The 7,787-nt window shown below is 38.4% G+C and overlaps 1 non-coding gene across 1 annotated transcript; it reads left to right on the top strand.

Moving 5' to 3' along the window:
* The first annotated feature begins 3,404 nt into the window (after positions 1-3,404).
* On the top strand, positions 3,405-3,511 carry LOC121217555 (small nucleolar RNA R71). The gene has a single exon (XR_005913664.1). It is a non-coding gene; the product is annotated as a small nucleolar RNA R71 (small nucleolar RNA).
* The last annotated feature ends 4,276 nt before the right edge of the window (positions 3,512-7,787 follow it).

Raw genomic sequence — 7,787 nt, 5'->3', positions numbered from 1 at the left:
GATGGTCTGAAGATGGAATGTCGAGCAGAGTTCCAATGTGAACTCGAGATACGTCGGCTCGACTATCTCAAAAAAGAGCCCCACCAGTCAGTCGTTAGGAGGGCTCGAAACTCGTCAGCTAATTGAATCTGTTCGAGTGTGGCCCAGTCAATGCAGCGGCCCACACCTAGGGGTCGAGCTTGTAATATCTGATATAATTCCTCCTAGGGTCTTAGGGGAACCTGGAGGAACGGGTGCTTAATCTCCGTGGTAAGACCCGAGGATGACACTACTCATTTCCTCTTCTTCAAGGCGAGAACAGCGGTATTCTTACCACATGAGGACAACATTGTACCTGCATTGAAAAATCGAAGTTAAACCAATATGCCCCAAGAATAGTATAGAAATCAAGACTAAATATGAATATTTCATAGGATTTACGTACTAGATAATACAAACTAAAACAACTAAATATATCAAGTTATAGGATTATGGGAATAAAGAATGAACGCATGTGGGTAAGCATAAATTTCATGGAAATAAGGAAAAATGAAAGAGTATAGCATAATGTAGTAACTAAAATAACAAATTTTTTATAAAACAAGCATGAGTATTTTAATATTCTAACTATGAATATTCATTCAAAATAGTTCAATAGAGTAGAGAAATCATGAAATGAGCAACATATTTGAAGAAAATAGAGAGAAAAGAATAAACAAACGCAAACGGAATAAGAAAAAACGGGCGTTGGGGGTAGGGCGTGTGAAGTTGAAGTGGCTAGGGTTAGGGATTTTTGGGGAGGGCGATGATGAATAGTGAGGGGTTTATATAGATTTTCGGGCACACGGCCGTGGGACATGCTCGTGTGCCGTAATTTTTTCCCATTTGTTTCGCGATTTTTAGATTTGGGCACGTCTGACATTCGGCCCATGCCCATGGTGCTTGGGCATGTGGGTGCACACGGTCGTGTCTTGCTTCATTCGCTTCTCCCACACCCGTGTATATAAGTCCACGCCTGTGTTCAATTTGACAGTGTCGACCATGGGTGGATAGCACGGGTGTGTCGCACGCCCGTGTTACATTTTTAGTTTCAACCATGGTTTCGAGGCACAAGAATGTCTCACGCCCGTGTTGTTTTGGAAGTTTCGTCCACGACCATATCGTACGGTCGTGGCAACTTATCACATCCCGTGTTGGGGAAAAATTTTGCCCTATTTTCACACGGCCGTATCGCATGGTCGTGTCTCCTCCTATGGTGTGCGCACGGCCTAAGGCACGCCCGTGTGCCTGGTCGTGTGGATGGGAAAACCCTGTGTTTCAATACTCAGTTAGTAGGTTAGATGTGAAAAACTAGAATTTAAATAAGTCATTATTGTTAGTGCTTAAGTTGCCTTCCGAGAAGCGCTTATTTATAGTCTTAAGCTGGACTTACCTCTCTTCTGCATGGTCAAGGTGGTGCGAGGAGTTTACACTCCTCATCCCTGCTATCAACTTTATCAACATAAGGTTTAAGAAAAGTATTATTTACCTTAAAAGTACCAAATTTGGGATGAATTATCTCGACTGTACCATATGGGAAAATACTGAGTACCGTAAGAGGAATTTCTTCATTAGGTTCAGAAGTGACAATGCGAGGATCTTGTGCATCTAGTAGTACTTTGCCCCCAACCTTAAGTTAATTTGGTGAGGTATTGAGCTCATCCTTGCTCGGTTTCGGTTTATTGGGTATTCTCGATTTCTGTGTCCGCCATTCATCTAGCTCCTCAATTTGTAGCCTTCGTTCTTTTTAGATAGGTCCTTTGTTGTTGTTTGAACACGGTTCATATGCGTTCTTCGTAACTATTTCCTGCACAAAGGGTTTCACCACATGATCAGTACTAGTAGAATGATTTATATAACCACCTTCAATTTTTAATGTGTTACTCGAATTACGAGCTTGAAGGGTGATTGTTTCGTCTCCCACACGAAGTGTGAGTTCTCCTGTACCAACATCAATAATAGTTCTAACAGTCGCTAAAAAGGGTCGTCCTAAAATTAAAGGTGTGTTACTATCCTCTTCCATGTCTAGAACAACAAAGTCTACTCGGTATATAAATTTATCGATCTTAACAAGAACATCTTCAATGATACTCCTAGGAAATCTAATGGTTTTATCAGCCAATTGAATGCTCATCCTAGTTTGTTTAGGTTTCCCAAGACCTAGCTGTTTAAACATTTTATAAGGCATAACATTAATGCTTGCCCCTAGGTCAGCCAATGCATTATGAACATTTAAACTACCAATTAAACAAGGAATCGTAAAACTCCCTGGATCTTTCAATTTGTTGGGTAGCTTATTCTGTAGAATGGCTGAGTAAACTGCATTCAACTCCACATGTGACGCCTCATCCAACTTTCATTTATTTGTTAAAAGCTTCTTTAAGAATTTGACTGCGTTTGGCATCTGCAAAAAAGCTTCAATAAACGGTAAGTTAATATGTAATTTTTTTAATAATTTAAGGAATTTACCAAATTGTTCTTCTATGCGGTCTTTCCTTGTCGCGTTTGGGTATGGCACACGAGGTTTGTATTCTTTACTTACCGGTTTTTGGTCATTGTGGTCCATCTCACCCTTACCTTTACTTACCCCAGTTTCTTACCTCGGTTCTGGTTCTGGTGCAATTAACCCTTCCGCATCTTGAATGGTAACTGCATTGATTTGCTCCCCTGGGTTAGATTCAGTGTTACTCGGCAGACTACCTTATGGTCATTCAGAAATCAGTTTGGCGAGTTGGCCTATCTGAGTTTCAAGCCCTTGGATTGACGATTGTTGATTCTTAAGGGCTGTCTCGGTATTCTGGAAACGAGTTTCTGACATCGAGATAAATTTTGTCAATATTTTCTCAAGGTTTGGATTCTTTTCCTGCTGGTAAGGTGGTTGTTGAAAACCCGAAGGATGTTGTAGCCTTTGATTTCCTTGACTGCCTCACGAGAAATTGGGATAGTTCCTCCAACCTGCATTATAAGTGTTACTGTACGGGTTATTTTGGGGTCTAGAGTTATTGTTACCCATATATTAGACTTGTTCCTCCTCGATGCTAGGGTTGAAGGGTTGATATTCTGTGCACGCTCCTCCTCCATTCGAATCGCACCTCATCACTGGATGTACTTGAGTAGAACCACACAAACCATCAATCTTTTTATTTAAGAGTTCTATTTGGTTAGATAGCATAGTAATCGCATCGAGGTTGAAAACACCGGCTGCTTTCGTCGGGTTTATCCTCATAACTTGCCACTGATAGTTATTCAGTGACATCTCCTCAATTAATTCGTAAGCCGCCTCAGGTGTCTTATTATTGATAGTTCCACCAGCGGCTGTGTCAATCATCTGTCTAGTCGAAGGGTTCAGGAGATTGTGAAAAGTTTGGACCTGTAGCCAGAGTGGTAACCCATGGTAAGGGCATCTTTGGAAAAGGTCCTTGTATCTCTCCCATGCATCGTAGAGTGTTTCTAAATCCATCTGCACAAAAGAGGAGATATCATAACGTAATTTGGCTGTTTTAGCCGGCAGAAAATATTTTAATAAAAAATTTTCGGTCATCTGTTCCCAAGTAGTGATTGATCCTCATGGAAACGAGTTCAACCACTGTTTAGTCTTATTCCTCAATGAAAAGGGAAACAACCGAAGGCGAATGGCATCATCAGAAACGCAATTGATTTTAAAAGTGTCATAAAACTCTAAGAAATTCGCCAAGTGAGCGTTGGGATCCTCGTCCTGCAAACCATCAAACTGAACAAACTATTGAATCATTTGAATGGTGTTAGGTTTCAGTTAAAAATTATTTGCAGCAACAGTAGGTCTAACTATACTTGACTTAGTTCCTATTAAATTAGGTTTAGCATAATCATACACAGTCCATGAAGCAGGATTTTGATTTATTGGATCAGCAGCAATCGCTTTGTTTTTAGCCATCTCCTTAGTTGTGGTTGAAGTATCGTCCTTTTGCTCGTCCTTTGTGTATCCTAGGCTTCGCCTTATTTCTCTTCGATTTTTGCGAACTGTGTGGTCAATCTCACTGTCAAAAAGTAGTGGTCCTAACGGGTTTCTTCTGGTCATAAACTAGAAAAACCTGTCAGAAGAAAATAAATGAAGAATTAGAGAAGAATAAAAATTTAAATTGCAATAAAAGTAAAATGGCTAATGGTCACGTGATTTTGTGATAGGTTTTAAATATTTATAATTACTCGTTCTTGAACTAACTATTATTGCGATGTAGGCAAGTGTACTTATCGAACAATAGTATAGTTTTAGCAAGACCGGATTGTCGAACCGAAAGGAACTAAAAGTACTAGTAATGACTGTCTTTTTATTTTCTAGCCTAAGAATAAAGAGGTTTCTGTTTTAACTAATTAATTATCTAAACTAAGAACGCACAGACAATGGAATTGGGGAATTTCTTTTGGAAAAATCGATTGAATGAAGACAATACCTAAGGAAAAATCCACCTAGACTGTACTTGTTATTCTCACTCCGAATCGGACGATTTATTCATTTAACTTGTTCCGTAGAGATCCCTAAGTTATGTTATTATCCCTATTCAAGACTAATAATGTCTAATCCGTAGATTGAATAACCGAGACTTTTCTCTAATTAACACTCTAGGGTTGCATTAACTCAATCTATAGATCCCCTTATTAGGTTTCACCCTAATCCGGCAAAATCATGTCACCCTATGTCTAGGCGCGCAATCAACTCCGCTTAATTATGACCAATGTACTATTAAACAAGATCTATTCCTCCTCTGAATAAGAGCTTATCTTGAATCGGTATCCGGGGATATCAAAACAAGAATTAAGAACACATAATTAAGAACAAATCAAATATTTATCATACAATTCAAAAAATAAAAACAAGATTCGTCTTAGGTTTCATTCCCCTTAGGTATTTAGGGGATTTAGTTCATAACTAAATAAGAAAACATCTCAAAATAATAAAGAATACAAAACATAAAGAAACCCCAAAACTTCTGAAGGGGAATTGAGGAGAGGTCTTCAGTATTGATGATGAATTCGGCTTCGGAGATGTATCAATCGACTTTCTTGGAGTAATTCCCTACCCTTTACTCTGTGTGTGTCTTTTCTTCCTCCTCTAGGGTGTATTTATAGGCTTTAGAATGCCTAAAAGCCCTCAAAATTAGCCTTTTCTGAATTGGACTCAACTTGGGCTCGGTAGGGACACACCCGTGTTCGATTACTTCAGGTCATGTTCGAGCCTGCCAAATTGACACCGCGGTGTGGTCTACCCGTGTGAGGAGGTCCAGGCCGTGTTGATTTCGTACTTTGGCCCATTTTCTCCATTTTTGGCCCATTTCTTGCTGCTTTTACTTTCTTATGCTCTCCTAAGTATAAAACATGAAATTAAAGCATTAGGAGCATCGAATTCACCAATTCTAATGGGAAATCATCCATAAAATGCGTTAAACATGGGGTAAAAATATGTATAATTTACGGTTTATTAGCTAAAGTAATAAAAATCGAGTGTTCCTAATATCCTAGTTCCCCGGCAACGGCGCCAAAAACTTGTTGCGTGATAGTCGTAACAGGTTTTAAAAATTTATAATGAATCGTTCTTGAGACTAACTTATTATCACGATTAAGGAAAGTGCACCTATCAAACAGTAGTATAGTTCAACAAGATCGGATTATCGAACCCAAATGAACTACGAGTACTAGTGTTTACTTACTTTTTATTATCTAGCCTAAAAATTAAGAGGTTTGGTTATCTAAACTAATTACTAACTAAGAATGCACAGAAATAAAATTTGGGAAAATACTTTTGGGAAAATTGGATTGATTAGGACAATACCTAAGGAAAAATCCACCTAGACTTCACTTGTTATTTGACTCTGAATCAGACGATTTATTCATTTGACTTGATCCGTAGAAATCCCTAAGTTATATTATTATCTCTCTCGAGACTAATAACGTCTAACCCTAGGTTGAATTATTGAAATCTCTTTCTAATTAACACCCTAGAATTGCATTAACTCGATCTATGGATTCCCCTATTAGGTTTCACCCTAATCCGGTAAAATCTTGTCACCCTATCTCTAGGCGTGCAATCAACTCCGCTTAATTATGAAAAATTTACTCTTAGACAGGGTCTATTCTCCTCTGAATAAGAGCTTAACTTGAATCAATATCCTGGAATATCAAAACAAGAATTAAGAACACATAATTAAGAACAAGTCAAATATTTATCACATAACTCAGATAATAATAACAAGATCCGTCTTAGGCTTCATTCCCCTTAGGTATTTAGGGGGTTTAGTTCATACTTATGAACGAAAACATCTTAAAAGCATAAAGATAACAAAACACTAGAAAACCCAAAACTCATGAAGGAACTTGAAGGGAGATCTTCAGTCTTGATGATGAATCCGGCTTCTGAGATGGATCAATCGGCCTTCATTGAGTAATTCCTTGCTTTCTACTCTACATTCCCCTCTTAAGTGCCTCATCAGGTGTTTAAATAGGCTTTTGGATGCCTAAGAGCCCTAAAAATTGGCCTTTTCTGAATAGGACTATACTTGGGCTCGGCAGGGACACGCCCGTGTGTGATTACTCCAGCCCGTGGTCAAGGCTGTTGCATAGGCACGGGCGTGTAATCTACCCGTGTAAGTCGTGCTTCAATCCTGCCAAATGGACACGGCCGTGTGACACGCCCGTGTGAGGAAGTCCAGGCCCTGTTGATTTCCCATTTGGGTCTATTTTCTCTGTTTTTGGCCCATTTCCCACTCTTTTTACTCTCTGATGCTCTCCTAAGTATAAAACATGAAATTAAAGGACTAAGAGCATCGAATTCACCAAATATAAGGAGAAATCATCCATAAATGTGCTAAGCACGGGATAAAAATATGTATAATTTACGGTTTATCAGTTTCACATTTCAGTTCAAGCTTCGTAGTAATTAAGGCAAACTATTAAGTCTTTATTAGAAATCTAAAGTTCATTTGCTGCAAAACTAAAAACTAGAAAGAAAAATGACCAATGGCTTGATATTCATTGAAGTGGATGCTACCATAATATTGGGATTTTTAGTAGCTATGGGGATTTGCAAGGAGGTAGGTTTCAATGGCCTTGAAGAATACACTTGAAATCTTTTTTTTGCCTGCCTTGATTGTCTCTTCCTTCAGCTCAATTTCACCCATGCTGTAATATTTACTACTACTCTTACTTATGGATCCTGCACCTGGAGAGGCCTCTAACTTTATTTCGTAAGTGATTTTGTCAAGCATGTTCATCGGCGGATCACCTTCAATCACAATGTAAATGTACACAAAATTTTCTATTAAGAAATGACTTACATGTAGATGAGCTTCTTTTGTTGCATGTGATATGCATGCATGTTGCAGCACGATAGATTGCTGCCTTTTGTTCTTTTGTTATGTTGATTAGCTATAATTGAACTAAGTTGGTAAGATATTTGATGTGATTAGGTATTGACTGATTTGATTAATCAACTTATCTTTGTGTACAAGTTTTTTTTAGATTTTCAAGATGTATTAGTGTTGTTAGATAAGGATTAGGTGATTGTATTTTTTATTGCTCAAGCTGACTTGTTGCTGATATATGTATGTATCAGTTGACATATGAAGAAGTGGAATTTTTAGTTAAAAAGACTATTTTTTTGGTCTAAATAAGCACTTTTTTTTGAGAAAGTCTATCGGGACAGTAAACACGTAACTCTCTGTAATGCTTGTGTGGCGTGATCTGCGAAGCCTGAATGGCATATTCTATGAGGCCTATGTGGTGTATTCTATAATGCC

Source organism: Gossypium hirsutum, chromosome A02, assembly GCF_007990345.1.
Source record: "Gossypium hirsutum isolate 1008001.06 chromosome A02, Gossypium_hirsutum_v2.1, whole genome shotgun sequence".
NCBI classification, from domain to species: Eukaryota; Viridiplantae; Streptophyta; class Magnoliopsida; order Malvales; family Malvaceae; genus Gossypium; species Gossypium hirsutum.
This window is presented reverse-complemented; position numbering and strand designations above follow the sequence as displayed.